Source organism: Crinia signifera, chromosome 3 (assembly GCF_055691185.1).
Source record: "Crinia signifera chromosome 3, ASM5569118v1, whole genome shotgun sequence".
In the NCBI taxonomy this organism is placed as follows: Eukaryota; Metazoa; Chordata; class Amphibia; order Anura; family Myobatrachidae; genus Crinia; species Crinia signifera.
Window position 1 is genome coordinate 253,371,585 of NC_139219.1, and position 15,821 is coordinate 253,387,405.

General features: G+C 49.0%; 1 pseudogene; it reads left to right on the plus strand.

Moving 5' to 3' along the window:
• Nucleotides 1–271: 271 nt before the first annotated feature.
• LOC146062984 (kinesin-like protein KIF19 pseudogene) lies at nucleotides 272–1,701 on the plus strand (annotated as a pseudogene).
• Nucleotides 1,702–15,821: the final 14,120 nt, after the last annotated feature.

Sequence of the window (15,821 nt, forward strand, 5' to 3'; positions counted from 1 at the left end):
ATATTAATTACACCGCTTCTGTGGCTGATTAAAAAAATACAGTTGGAATGAAGTCTGATGGCTGTTTAAAAAAAAAAAAAAAAAAAACAGTAGAAATTGAGTCTTGAAGTGAGCCAGCCACAGAACCTGTGTGATTAATATGTCTCCAGGATGAGGTACGGGAATACAGCTTTGTTAGAATCCAATGTACCAGCATGCCCTTGATAAGATACACAGCAGGGCCCCTCTGCCATAGGGCAGATTGTGATGTCACTATGGGCTGTGAGGGCAGATTGTGATGTCACAATGGGCTGTGATGGCAGATTGTGATGTCACAATGGGCTGTGAGGGGGTATAAAACCATCCGCTTGCTGCTTCCTGGCTCATAACTGATATTGCTGGACTAGAGCCAACACATATAATTTCTCATTCTTTTCTGAAGACTGACGATTGAATAAGATGGAGACTAAAAGTGACAAAGCTAAAGATCATCAAGTGGCTGTCGCTTTGCGCATCCGTCCATTTAATAGAACGGAGACTAAGAACCGCGCACAATGCATTGCCCACCAGCTGGGACCGCAGACAGTGCTACTGCAGGACCCTGGTGAGGATCCTAACAACGTCCTGCGCTCGACCAGGACAAGAGAGACGACATTCAAATTCAACCAAGTGTTTGACCAGGCAGCGACCCAGGAGACTGTGTATAATTCCACAGTGAGGCCCTTAGTGGGTGACCTCCTATCTGGGTACAATGCTGCCATATTTGCCTACGGCCCAACAGGCACCGGGAAGACCTTTACTATGATGGGCAAGGCCCGTGAGCCCGGAGTAATATATCGCACCCTGAAGGACCTGTTTAATGCCATTGAGGAGACTGGAAATAGAAAAAACTTCTCTGTATCATTGTCATATGCTGAGATCTACAATGAAAGAGTCCGGGACCTTCTAAGACCTTCCTCTGGGTCTTTGGTCCTCAGAGAGGATCCCAATGGCAACACCAAAATAGAAGGGATTGCCCAGTTCACCCTTAGCAATCCTGAGGAAGCCATGGCCCTGCTGGAGAAGGGGAATAAGCGGCGCTCTGAAGCTCCCACCGCCGCTAATAAGACCTCATCCCGCTCCCATGCAGTAATGCAGGTCACCATACAGCAGGAGGACAGCGATGGTGTGAGCACAGCCAGGCTGTACATGGTAGACCTGGCAGGATCAGAGCGAGCAAGACAGACTGCAAACAGTGGCCAGAGCATGAAAGAGGGAGGCTACATCAACCGCTCCCTTCTCGCTCTGAGAACCTGCATTATGGCGCTGCGTGACAAACCAGGCAGCCATAGAAACTATCGGGACAGCAAGCTGACCTGGCTGCTAAAGGGAGCACTAAGCGGGAAAAGCCGAATGGTCATGATCACACACATCAGCCCCGCGGATAGTGCCTATGAAGACGCCCGCAGCACAATGACCTATGGGAGCAAGGCCAAGTTCATCAAGACACGGGTGGAGAGGAACCGTGTCTGTGTCCCCCACAAGATCCCTGAGGGGACTAAAGTGCTACCGAAAGTCTCTCATCCTCCAGAACTTAAACGCAAGACCAGAGCGCCGAGGCATGAGGATGATTATTTTGATATGAGACGCATCGCTCCTGTACTCCCTGTACTCTCCAGGCTTTATGCAAGTTTAAAGGCTAAAGCTTGTTGCAAAAAATGTTCCTCCAATTATCAAGATTGAAGACCTCCATGGCGATAGGAACATCACTGGTGCCGGTAGGAACAGCACTCGGCCGACATGAACAGCACTCGGCCCGGCAGAAAGATGGGGATTAGGGCTAATGGCGATACCCCAAAAACAAAAACGACACTGGGCAGCCACCCCATGGGTGTGTTGGAAGAGCTGCTAATTATGTGTAAAATGCTGATAATTACAGCCAACTCATTGAGAACATAATAAGTACGTCAGCTAGTTATACATAATTTGTGCTGTTAGCGGGTTTATGGCATCCGTTATATAATGTGATGCTTAGATCTTATAAGGATTATGTTAGGGCAGAACCAGTAGAGGGGGGATGAGATCTTTGCAGCATCTTCCTGACATCCTCAATTATTTATTTATTATTATTATTATTTACTGACACTTCGCCAGCAAATCCCATTGTGCTCTAAAATTACCATCCAATCAGGTCCTCTTATTTTACAATCACAGCCTGTAGCACGGCAACAGGAACAGGTTAACATTGGGGTGGATAAAGCTGCAGCTCCAGGCCTCCACATAAAAACAGGCCAGTCACCATGACAGAATGATGATCACAGACAGGGACCAGCTGGTCACATGGTCGGCCATAATCAAGTAATACAATTGCATTTCTATGTTCCCCATTTATGCAATTTTTGTACTTTTATATAATTAGGGAGACACTGGGGCTTCTAGTCTATGGGTTCTACAGGCAATCCCCTGCACCCCTTTTTTTCTATTTAATTAGTGCCGAATGGGCAGGGTTGTGAATAGTTCCCCTTTGCCCGACCAGGCACTATCTGCCACGCTGTCCCGTGCCCCTCCCCTGTCAGCGGCAATGATTTGCTTAATGACGGGGGAGGTGGTCTGGCTGATTCAGCTTCTTCTAAACATTACAGCTGATTGATAGGGGTCAGTTCTCCAACTGTCCAGCCACAGGATAAGCAGCAGGCATTCAGGCACTTAAGACACAGCTTATACCAGGGGTGGCCAAACCTGTCCTCAAGATCTACCAACAGTTTATATATATCAGGTAACCTGTAATCTATAGTAGGAATGTATACAGCATGTTTGGAAATGTGACAGCTAGTAATGACTACAGCTGTGCACCAGCAAGTTGGTCTGGGGAATGTGACAGATAGTAAAGACTACACCTGTGCACGAGCTAGGTGACCTGGGGAATGTGACAGTTAGTAATGACTACAGCCAGGGCTGGTGCAAGGCACCGGAGCGCCCCAGGCGAGTCGGGGTGGGGGCGCCCCGGTGCCGGGGGGAGGGAGGGGGGGTGGTACCTGTGTAAAAAAATTGCTGCCCCGGAGTCCCTGCAGTGCTGGGGTGGTCAGGGGTGTCCGTGCCGTAGGGGTACCTGCAGCGCCGTCATGTGTATAAAGCTGGCTGCGGCTGGCGGGGTACCTGTAGTGAATAGCAAATAACTAGCGCTTCCCGCGCCACCGCGCACATAGCGCTAGTTATTTGCTATTCACTACAGGGACCCCGCCGGCCGCAGCCAGCTTTATACACATGACGGCGCCGCAGGTACCCCTACGGCACGGACACCCCATACCGCCCTAGCACTGTAGGGACGCAGGGGCAGCAATTTTTTTACACAGTTCGCTGGGGGTGAGGGGCGAACTGCCACCCTCCAGGTGCCGGCGCCCTAGGCAAATGCCTAGAGCTGCCTAGTGGTGGCGCCGGCCCTGACTACAGCTGTGCACCAGCTAGGTGACCTGGGAATTGTGACAGTTAGTAATGACTACACCTGTGAACCAGCTAGGTGGTCTGGGAAATGTGACAGTTAGTAATGACTACACCTGTGCACCAGCTAGGTGACCTGGGAAATGTGACAGTTAGTAATGACTACAGCTGTGCACCAGCTAGGTGGTCTGCCTAATGTGACATTTAGTAATGACTACACCTGTGCACCAGCTAGGTGGTCTGGGAAATGTGACAGTTAGTAATGACTACACCTGTGCACCAGCTAGGTGACCTGGGAAATGTGACAGTTAGTAATGACTACAGCTGTGCACCAGCGAGGTTGTCTGGGAAACATGGACCGTTAGTAGATCTTGAGGACTGGTTTGGCCACCCGGCTTATACCATAACCTAGGCCTCCAGCCTCTTGGTTTACACCCCATCAATCTTTCATCCTCTCTGTTTGTTTGAGAGTTCTTATTCACCTGGCACAGGCAGTGGGTGGAATGAGTTGTCCAGAGAGGGGGGGAGTGGCTACTGATTACCTGGGCCTGAGCATGCAAAGGGTCCGCATTAGATATTAGAATATGCACTTTGGTTGGGATGCAGTTGGAATACCAGAATCCCGAAAGTGCTTTGCAGACCGGTGCCGGGATCCCAACATCACTCACAATCTGTGGCGTAACTATAGCTCCGCAGCCCCCCCCGCGGTGGCGGGGAGGCGCAGAGCAAGTTTGGGCACTGGGGGTCTGCGGGGCTATAGTTACCCGCTGCTGTCTGTGGTACCTGCCTGCCGTGCCGTGACTGCCGTCACAGTCCCGTCTCTCCTAGCGCTGGCTCCTGCTTCTATAATGAAAACGGACACTTAGAAAATGGCTGCCCCCATACTGCAGACAGTTTTTTGTCTGCAGTATGGGGGCAGTCATTTTCTAAGAGTCACGTTTCATTATTAGCAGCAGGAGCCAGCGCTACGGTACCGTGACGGCACGGCAGGCAGGTACCGCAGACAGCAGCGGGTGGGCAGGTATGGGCATGGGGGGGGGGCGGGCTGCCGAGGGGAGGGGGAGTGGGGGCGAATTTTTTTTTGCGGCGGGGGGGGGGGGGGGGGGCGCATAATAATTAGCTACGCCACTGCTCACAATGCTTCCACCGGAATGCTGTCTGTTGGCTTCCCAATCAAAAATATGGCAGGGAGGGTTAGAGTTCAGGGGGCCCTGGGAAGTTGTTGTACTGGGGCCCAAGATTTCTCTTGACAGCCCTGGGAAAAGCCCACAAAATACCTTCAAAGAGACAGTAAATATGGTAGGGCAGTCTACAGAAATGTGTTATATGCTACTTCCACATCATTATCCTATTCTAAGTTATCACAGAAATAAACTCCCTCTGTAGAAGGTGAAAATTTTGCATTACATTTCTTGCAAGCAACTCTCTTGGAGTTAACCCCTGCCATTGTAACAATAAGTACACAGTAAATTACCACACACTACCACACTTAGACAGAGAGTAGGTATAGGTTTGCCAGTCAGAAGTACTAGAAGGGAGAGACAGTGAAAGAAAAGAGCTGTCACAGAGCCTAAACAGCGCTAATGTATGTTCATGCCAAACATCCATTCCCAGTCGTGCGGTGGGATTCGGGCTGCGAAGGGGGCCAGTGGCAATTGTGGACGAGGGCGAAAAATTAAATGCATCGCTGCGATCTTCACAGCACTGCATGTCAACGAGAATAACCCCCTATGGGCATGATTCTTGTTTAACTTGCAAAAGCAAATTCTCTCTCTAATGGATAATACCATGATGTCCAGGTGGGGCTTATGTAACATGTGCAGAGAGAGTTAGATTTGGGTGAGTTATTTTGTTTCTGTGCAGAGTAAATACTGTCTGCTTTATTTTTACACTGCAATATAGACAGAGCCAGATTAAGGTCTAAAAGGGCCTGGAGCTGGAAATGATCAAGGGCCTATTATGCGCAATAATAGGGGTTGTGGGCAGCACCTAATAATGTGGGGGGCGTGACCAGTGTACTGGTTGAGTGGTCTGCTCATGGGTGTGTCTGTATTTGTGTAAATTCTTTCAACTAGTTATATATGCCTGGAAAAGGCAGGGGGCTGGCATAAGAAAAATGCATGGAGATATATTGGCGGGTGCCCTCCAAAGGTGCACCCGCAGGATGCCGGTGTCCTAAAATACTTGCGGGGTGAGGCGGCACTCCAGTGATAAAAACACAAGTTACCACACCATATACCCCTTATACAAATCATGCAACACAATAGTAACCCCCTTATACTGTACTTGCCTCTTACTTATTATGACATATGGAATGAGCCAAAATTCACACTTTGGCACACAGATTGAGTCAAAATTCACGTTATGCCACACAGATTAAGGCAAAATTCACATTTTGCCACTTGGATTGAGCCAAAATGCACACTATACCAGGCATGTCCAAACAATGGCCCTCCTGCTGTTGTGAAACTACACATCCCAGCATGCCTTGACATAGTTTTAGCATTCCCTAATAGCAAAACTGTGGCAATGCATGGTGGGACTTGTAGTTTCACAACAGCTGGAGGGCCATAGTTTGGACATGCCTGCACTATACCAAACAGATTGAGCAATAATGCACAATATGCTTCATAAATAGGGACATTGCGTGCCATAGGCGCGCATTAAAAATTTACACCATAATGCCCATTACATGTTAAGCCACACACCATAATGTCCATTACGTATTATGCCAAACACCATAATGCCTATTAAAAATGATGCTACATAAGTTTTGCTTACCTACATGTTCATTGCCAGGGGTTCCATGTTCAATGCTGGGGGTTCGATACTCATTGCCAGGGGTTCCATGCTCTTTGCCATGTGGGATTACTTGCTTATTGTCAAGGGGGAAAACATGCTCGCGGTAACTGGGGGACAGCCACCGCCGGGCAGAAATGGCAGCCATTGACAGCAGGGCCAGATTAAAGCAGGGGCAAAAGGGGTTAGTACCCATGGGCCCCCTCTAGCTAGAGGCCCCCTGTGGTTGGCATGTATTTTTAACAAAACATTATTATTATTTTTTTTTAGCTAATGGTTTTGTGCATGGGAGTGGGGTAGTGCTGCAGCTTCACATATCTGCCAATGTGACAATGATTAATGGTGCTGAGCATCAGGAGCTCCCAGTAATGGCAGTGCATTACTGGGAGTTGACTAAGTCCCATGACACTTTGCACAAGAGGGCAGAGGCTGAGAGGTTTATGCTGAGCTCTGATTGGTGGAGCTCATTACATGCTTCTCAGGCCTATGGAGGAAAGCAGCAGCAGCCTAGTCATGGGAGGGGTTTTAATCAGAGGCAGCACTGACACTGTGAGGTCTCCTACAGTCCTACAGAGTAAGCAGTTACCCATTGACCAAGTTTATACTGACTTTACTCTGTGTTTTGACAGTATAATATTCTCTCATGCAGTTTGTGGCCAGTAATGACAAGTGCAAGGGGTTCCACCTGTCTAAAGTGCCCCAGCCCCCAACCCCCCCCCCTCCCCCCAAAGGCTTAATCTGGCACTGATTGACAGCCAGGCAGAGAGCAGGGGGCTGCCCGGCTGTATTCAGAGCACTGCATGTCCCGGCTATTTGAAATAATACCCCTTTTACACCAGAAAATGGAGGGACTTACCCAGGAATATGGTCCCAGTATCATGCAGGGACCGGCCCCTTTTACACCAGCCTAATCCCTGCATTTTCTAGTGTGAGGGGGAGAGAAAACCACCCCCGCCCCCCTTTAAACAAACAGCTATATCTTCGGAACCAACTGACACCATTTACATGTAGGCTTCAAATGATTTTGGTCCCGTGAAACTGGGCCGTTTGGTTTCAGAGAAATCTGTTCTCAAACAACATGAACAGCCATGAAATTTCCGAAAAAAAAATTTTTTGGTTTACCCACAATATCTCTAGATATCTCTAGAACCAATGAACCCATATGGACCAGGTATCAGATTGAAGGCCCAGCGATTTGGGTTCAACTGAGATCAACCTCGAACTTCTGTGATGCCGGAGTGGGAACTGACAGCCACTGGAACCGTGTAGAGGTCGGAATTAGCGGGTCCCATGTTATCCTATGGGGACAACGTTCCAGGTTTGCCTGGCGGTATCTCTGGTTCCCGAGGGGCTAGCGAAATGGGGCTGGGCTTGTTGGAAAGCCCTGGCCCTCAGCTACAGAATGGGCCTATTTGGAGAGTGGGCCTGGAGCTGTAGCTCCATCAGGCCCATTGTTAATCCGGCCCTGCCCCTCAGTACAGTGTGTATGTGTTTGCCCCCTCAGTACAGTGTGTATGTGTTTGCCCCCTCAGTACAGTGTGTATGTGTTTGCCCCCTCAGTACAGTGTGTATGTGTTTGCCCCCTCAGTACAGTGTGTATATGTTTGCCCCCTCAGTACAGTGTGTATATGTTTGCCCCCTCAGTACAGTGTGTATGTGTTTGCCCCCTCAGTACAGTGTGTATGTGTTTGCCCCCTCAGTACAGTGTGTATGTGTTTGCCCCCTCAGTACAGTGTGTATGTGTTTGCCCCCTCAGTACAGTGTGTATGTGTTTGCCCCCTCAGTACAGTGTGTATGTGTTTGCCCCCTCAGTACAGTGTGTATATGTTTGCCCCCTCAGTACAGTGTGTATATGTTTGCCCCCTCAGTACAGTGTGTATGTGTTTGCCCCCTCAGTACAGTGTGTATGTGTTTGCCCCCTCAGTACAGTGTGTATGTGTTTGCCCCCTCAGTACAGTGTGTATGTGTTTGCCCCCTCAGTACAGTGTGTATGTGTTTGCCCCCTCAGTACAGTGTGTATGTGTTAGTTCCCCTAGTACAATGGACCTTATTCTGGTCCATTCACTCCCCTGCGCATTTGTACAGGGGAGAGATGTTTCACAACTGCACAAACTTTTATGCGCATGTGCAGCCGCTTGGTGCGAACAGGCATGGCAAATTGCTTATTTGCCGGCCCAATTGGACCTAGCAGTGCGGGCGGGGGGCATGGGATGATGGCGAGGGGCTGCGCCCATGGGAACGCCCAGCGTTTCATGGGCATCCCCATGAAAATGCTGGGCAATCCCATGGAAATACGGGGATGAAATGGATGCGAAGGGCAGGCAGCTGACGTCGGCAGATGTCAGCTGCCCACCCCCTTCCCATACAGGTAGCCCGCAGATCTAAAACACCATAGTGTCTTAGATCTGTGAGCACTTGCAAAAACATTCGATGGTCAGCGACGATCGAATGATTTTTGTCTCCACACTCAAGGCTGCGAATGCATGATTATGCTAAACATCCATTCGCATGCGTGCGGGATATTCGCCATGCGGGAGCTGTCTTTATTATCATTCATATCTAATGCTAATGAATTTGCCGATGACATATAACACTATGGCCGCATACGGCCATGTTCTATTGATGTCATATGCATTTGTATGCATTAGTAAACAGCCAAATATGGCTGACCCGGCCATATAACATACGGCTGCTCAGCCGCATTCGACTGTTTGTAAATTAGCCGATGGGGGTTTCCCAGCCACATAACAGATCAAATGGGTAGGAATAAATGTATTCGTACCCATTTGATCTTGGTATATTTTCCCCTAAGTATCAGTAAACTCAAGAGAGTTGCTTGTGCTACAAGAGCCAGGAGTAGTTTGAAGACAAGTTGAAGTGGCAAAGAACAGGTGCCTGTAAATGGGTTATACAGGGCACTCTGCACCAGGATTGGACTCTGGAGTCATGTGATAAGTAAATGTCTGTGAATAGTGGCAATAGATTGAGCTGACATCATGCAAGATGGCGTTGCCCATGCAGTTCGTACCACAGGTTATGCTTAAGTTGAAATAACAGGAGCACCCTGAGAAGAATGGTCAGTAAAGATATGTCAGGTTTTGAAACAGTGGAACTGATTGAGGTAAGAGAGTCCACAATCCACAATGTGACTGAATCACAAATAATAAAGCAAAGCATGTAAATTATGTCTTGCTTTAGGAATGTGATTGGTCAATAAGATTAGGACAGATGACAGAATAATGCAAAGATACATAGTGCATACATATATTTTATTCTAGGCATATAGTTTATATGTATAATGACATGCATGGTTACATAAAAATGTCCAAAGGTGGATTTTGTAGTTTTTATGTTCCTGAAGTTAAAGAGTTCTTTAAAAACAATTTATGAAACACTGAATTAGAGCAAGGTTAATTAAATCTGAAGTGTGAGCATCAGTTTATTTTGGCTTCAGTTAACTAAAAGTCAATAGGAAATAAATATTATAACATTGCAGAGTTACAACGCATGGGTACATTTCCCCTGTAATAAATGTAGAAGTTCCATTGTAGTGGCACAAAATGTGAAAATTGACAACATAAAGTGCACAGTTTGTGTTAGTAACCCACAGAACATGCAACCGATCTCACAAAGGACACAAATATGATTTTCTCTGTATTGTGCAGCAGATTTTCTTGGTTCATTTTGGCAGCCGTTAAACATATCCTTAATAGGATTCATATGGGACCTCAAATAATGACAATGTTTGGAGGTGGGCCAGCTAGTAAGTAATTTAAACATCACAGGAAATTAAATTTTAAATTTCGATTTTGCGTAAAGTTTTCTGTAATGAAAATGTCACACATAAATTATGAAGTCTGATTATGTTCTTTTTTCTCCCTGACTTTTTAATAAAATAATAGAGGTACTTGACAGTCAAGAACAAATGCATATTTTATGTGAATAGAATTACGTTCACCTAGGCTCTTTTGAAAATAATAGAACAGATGTTAGACCTGCTATATCAGTTATCAGGTGCTCTGTTAAACAGCATCAAACACGGGAATTCATAAAACAAAAGTAGACACAATCAGGGCTGCAGCAGTGTAATGGTGCAGCGCCTCCACTGGATTTTATTAAGATATGTTTGTTGAGGCAATTCTGTATTTTATGTTTATTTTTCTACTACTTGCAACTGTTCAAATCCCACACCATCTGCACATCAACAAACAGAGACGACACCTTTTCTTTTATAATTGGTATTTTTCATTTAATGGCATAAAAAAACGCTAAAATTCAAGCCATGAGACGAGTTAGAAAAAAATCATCTAAAATCTGTTATATTTATATATATAGCATATAAAGTGCATTAAAATATTACAAATCATAAATACAAGGGGCCTAATTCTGGTTGGCGAAAATCGCTGCTTACTGAGCACTAAGACGCCGCCCGCGGCCTGGCTGAACGATCTCCACAGTCAAATCCCCTCGGTACCATGCAAGGGGATTGTGTCCGCTAACATATCTCCTCACATGTGGCCACTAGCAGGAGAAATCAATCGATTTCTTCTGCCTTCGGAAATAAAAGTCGGTCTGAAATTACTTTTAATTATTCCCCAAATCACCAAAGACAGATAAGGCGCTGACGTCTTGGGAGATCAGCCTCCCACCCCCGGCAGACCTTGGCCGTCTGTGTTCCCATGGGAATGCCCAGCATTTCTTGGGGACACCAATAAAACGCTATTTGTTCCAATGGTCCAGCCCCATTTCCACCCCCGGACCTCCCATGCCACAACAAACGTTCGGTGTCGGGGTTTGCATATGGCAGAAATGTGCATGCACAAACCCCGACCTTTGGTGCTGGGGCCAAATATAGATCACACCGAGTGATCCTGAATCGGCCCCAAAATGTATTGTAAAGTGGCTTCTTAAAAAACATATACATCAAATATTTATAAACTCTCAAGGGTTTCATCAAAAATAGTGCACTGTAGACTTAGGGAAAATGTAAAAAAGTCTAATTTTTTTTAGTGAGATCTAAATCTCAGCCTATCGATAGTAACTTTGTCCTCCAAATCGGCGGATGTAATACTATGTAATTTACAGAGTAAAAACTCCAACATATGATGAGGTATGATGGATTGGAGTCAACTACAGATGTAGCAATGCTCATTATTGCCGCGCCAAATGCCACTTGCATCTTCTGTGACGATTGCCGCAATCCTGTCGCCATGCACGTGCATCTAATTCGCACCCACAGCTGATAGAAATGCATTGAGCAGCGATGTCGAAACATGGCAATTCCGCATTGGGGGTGCAGTTTTGGCACGACAAATAAGCACTTGGCGCTGGATCGTGGCAACGATGAGCGTGGTTTCATTTGTATTTTACCTTGCAAAAATAAAATAAAGGATAAAAAGTATAGCTCTTTCTTCACTCCTATTATACGTTCTAAATATCTTGTGCCCTTAAAAAATTAGAAAAGTATGGTTCCCTGCAGAATTGGATTGGCTTACAGGGGTACAGGGACACCCATGTGGGCACCCTGTCTGTAAGCATACCTCTTTCTCTAGGGATCAGATTGCAGACTGTGCACTTGAATGCTACATTAAACATATGTTACCTTATACTGCAAAGGACTATATTCAGAGCCATATTACCAAAAAAAGCTGATTGTAAACTGTTGGTTGAAATTAAAAATGCATTAGGAGATAATTTGCGAGGGGGACCCGAGATTTTGACTGACTTGGGGTCAACTGCCTTGGGGCCTCCACAGGGTTTCATCCGGCATTGACAATATTGTATTCTCTACAGTGCATTGCTGTTATATACTGTATACATATCTCATATATTTAGCCACATGTGTCAATCATGTGTGTGTATAACGCTGGGTGGAGTTACACCCTCCTCCCCCTCCCAGCGTTATACACACACTGCCCTCCTCCCAGCGTTATACAGTCCATAGCCCAGATCTGTCACCCCTGCATCAACATGACCACGAATGCCTCCGGCTGCCGGCCACACTCCTCCACCTGTCTGCGCACCTCCCCATTTTCCATGGCACCATCCCCAGCCAGGCACGGATACAGAGGGGGGCAAATGGGGAAATCCACCCCCCTTATCAACATGACCCCGAATCATAATGCTGCCGGCTGCCGAGCACACTCCTCCGTCTGTCTGCGCTTATGCCTGCCCATACTTCTCACCTAGACAACAGGTGGCAGCGGCATGAGGAGGAGGAGAGCAGAAGCACCACCACCACCACCATACCCAGACATGGGTGGGGGGAGGCGGGACTGACTGGCCACAGCAGCACCAGCACTAGCACTGTGCCTGGACATGGGTGGGGGGAGGCGGGACTGATTGGCCACAGCAGCACCAGCACTAGCACTGTGCCCGGACACGGGTGGGGGGAGGCAGGACTGACTGGCCGCAGCAGCACTAGCACTGTGCCTGGACATGGTTGAGGGAGGCAGGACCGACCGGCCACAGAAGCACAGAGTTTACTAGGCTGCTGTGGCTCACCAGGACCATGATGACGCAGGGGGGAGAGTGTGCGGCAGTTATGTTTTGGGAGCAGTGCCTAGTGCCCAGGCAGGTGTGTGGCAGGCACGGTGGCCTGCTCAGGTTGGGTCCACTCTTCCACTGCATCTCACTATGTGTAATCCGTGGAGAAGTGACACTGCTTGCTGGTGGACGAGTTGTACATGTACAGCCAGAGCCTGGGGGAGCAGTTTGCTATAATTGTGTGTGGCAGTGTCCTGTCAGGGCCCCAGACACCCCCCCCCAATCTCCCACCAGTATCCTCAGTGCCACTCCTCATTCCCCCGCCAGGACGCTCTTCACACCGTCGTAAGGGGCTGCGCCCCCTTAACTTGTGAACGTGAGGGTCGGGTGCTATGGGTGGGGGGGTGCTTGGGGGTGGTGTGTGTGGTGGAGTTGCAGTTGTGGGTTTGGGCCGTGTGGGGGGTGTGGTTTGGTGAGGTGCAGGGTGGCATGTGGGTGTTGTGGGTCAGGCAGGTGTGGGTGTGTGGGTGCTGTAGTTGAGTTGGGGATGGACAGCAGGGGGTTGGTGGGGCAGGCGCCGGTATGGTGTTGGTGAGGGATGAGGTTTGTGCATGCTGCGGATGGTGAAGAGGCTGGTGTGCCATGGGGGAGGGGCAGGTGTGGGTGTACTGCGGGTGATGGAGGTGTACACCCACACCAGGCCATGTTTTACAAGTGGGTGCTGAAGGGATGGGTGTGGTTGTGTTGTGGGTGGGTGTGGTCCGAGGGTGACGTGGGTGGGGGAGGGTGTTTGGTGGTGGAGTGGGTGGGGTAGTTGCAGGTGTGGGGATACTGGGTTGTTGGAGTTAAACATGCGGGGGCTTACCATTTGGGTGTTCTGGGTTGGTGAGGTGCGGGTGTGCACGGGTTAAATGATGGGCAGTTGCGGGGGTGCTGTGGGTGCGTGGTTACCATGGATGGGTGTTTTGCGTGCACAAATACAGTATGTTTGGGATGCTTGCGTGGGATTTGAGGAGGGGCAGAGGGCACTGGCGGGAGATTGCCGGGGGGGGGGGGGTGGATGAGGAAACTGCTAGGGGATTTGAGGTGGGGCTGGGGAAAATGCCAGGAAGGGGGAGGGCAGCTGGGGATTGAGCTGGGGGATTGAGGAGGTGTACTGGAGACACTGGCAGGAGGGGTGAGTAGGTTAGGGTGCAGATGGGGAACCTGCAGGGGGATTGAGGGGGCATGCTGTTGACCTTTATGGATTGTGAGGGGATTATGGAGGTGCGCTATGAACACTGGTGAGAGTTTTTATTTGGGGGTGGGCTATGGAACCTACTGGGGAAAGAGGACACTGGCGGGTGATACTGGCGGGAGCTCACCGGTGGGGGGGGGAGGGTTGTTGCATCTGGGGATGGTGGCTTGGTATGGTGCCAGGGGAATGTGGGGAGGGGGTGGCTGGGGAACCTGCCACGGGAATGAGGAGTGCTGCGGCCGGTCAGTTCCGCCTGCCCCCATATGTGTCTGGGCACAGTGCTGCTGATGGGCCCGCATTTCCTCACCAGTGTCAGGGCGTGATGGTGGTGCTGCTGGTGCTCTCCTCCTACCTCATGCCTCTGCCGCCCGTTGTATAGGTAAGAAGTATGGGCGGGCATTAGCGCAGACAGGCGGAGGAGTGTGCTCAGCAGCCGGCGGCATTATGATTCAGGGTCATGTTGATGCAGGGGTGTCTTAGGGGGGTGGATTGCCCCATTTGCCCCCCTCTGTATCCGCGGCTGGCTGGGGATGGTGCCATGGGAAATGGGGAGGTGCGCAGACAGGTGGAGGAGTGTGGCCGGCAGCCGGAGGCATTCGTGGTCATGTTGATGCAGGGGTGACAGATCTGGGCTATGGACTGTATAACGCTGGGAGGGGGCGGTGTGTGTATAACGCTGGGAGGGAGGAAGAGGGTGTAACTCCGCCCAGCGTTATACACACACATGATTGACACGTGGCTAAATAATTAAGAGACATCAAGAGTCCCTCTAATGGTTACCTAAGCCTCCCTGGTAGCTGGCCACAACCAGTGGCGTAAATAAGCCTCCGCAGCCCCAGCCGCCGCGGGGGGGGAGCCAGTTCTACAGGGGCGCAGGAGCTTCGCAGCTCCCTCCGCACCTCCCCCCCCTGCAGTAAGCAGTCGGACTAGTCGTCAGAACAGAGACACAGCATAGCAACAATCCTGTAGTGGCCAGCCCCTCCCCTGGGACCAGCCACCAATGGAGCTGCAATCCCGGGTGACCCCTCCCCTCCTGTGTCACAACCTCACCACCTCCTCATGATTCACTTCCTCTCTCCTCACAGCTGACTCCACTCCTCACGGGCAGCTTCTGTTCCCTCCCTCCTGCAGCCTGCACCCATTACAGCAGCTGGGTGAGTGCTTTGGAGGGAAGAAGGGACAGGGGTGGAGATATCTTATCTGCTAAAGGCTGACACACAGAAGAAGAATAAATGTCAGTGTTGTTTACATGTGTGTATGGGGGGGGGGGTTATTGTGTTCGTGTATGTAAAAATATGTGTAACTGTTGCATACAGTTACACATGTGTATGTGTGTATGTATGGGGGGTTTGCTGCTATTTTCTTTATTTAATGTGTGTGTCTCTCAGTGTGTGTGTGTGTGTGTGTGTGTGTGTGTGTGTGTGTATATGGGGGGCTTGCTGCTATTTTCTTTATTTAGTGTGTGTGTGTGTGTGTGTGTGTGTGTAAAAATACACGTGTCAGTGTTCCATACATGTTAGTGTGTGTGTTTGTTTATGTAGGAGGGGGAGGCTGCTTTTTTCTTTATTATCTGTGTTTGTTTAAGATTATCTGCATGTCAGTGTGTATGTGTGTGTAAAAAAAATAAAAAAAATAAATATATATATGGGGGGGGGGGGTCATAGATTGCCGCTGCTGCTTTGGGAGTGCTGCTGTGCACAGCAGCTCCTCCTCACATGGACCTTTGCGGAGTCTGACTCCGTCATGTCTGACAGGGGGATGCGGTCATTTGGTCTACTGCATTATGGTCGACAGTCATTAGGTCGAATCCATTAGGTCGACATGCTAAAAGGTCGACATGACTCTAGGTCAACATGGGAAAAGGTCGACATGATTCTAGTTCGAAAGGTCATTAGTTCGACAG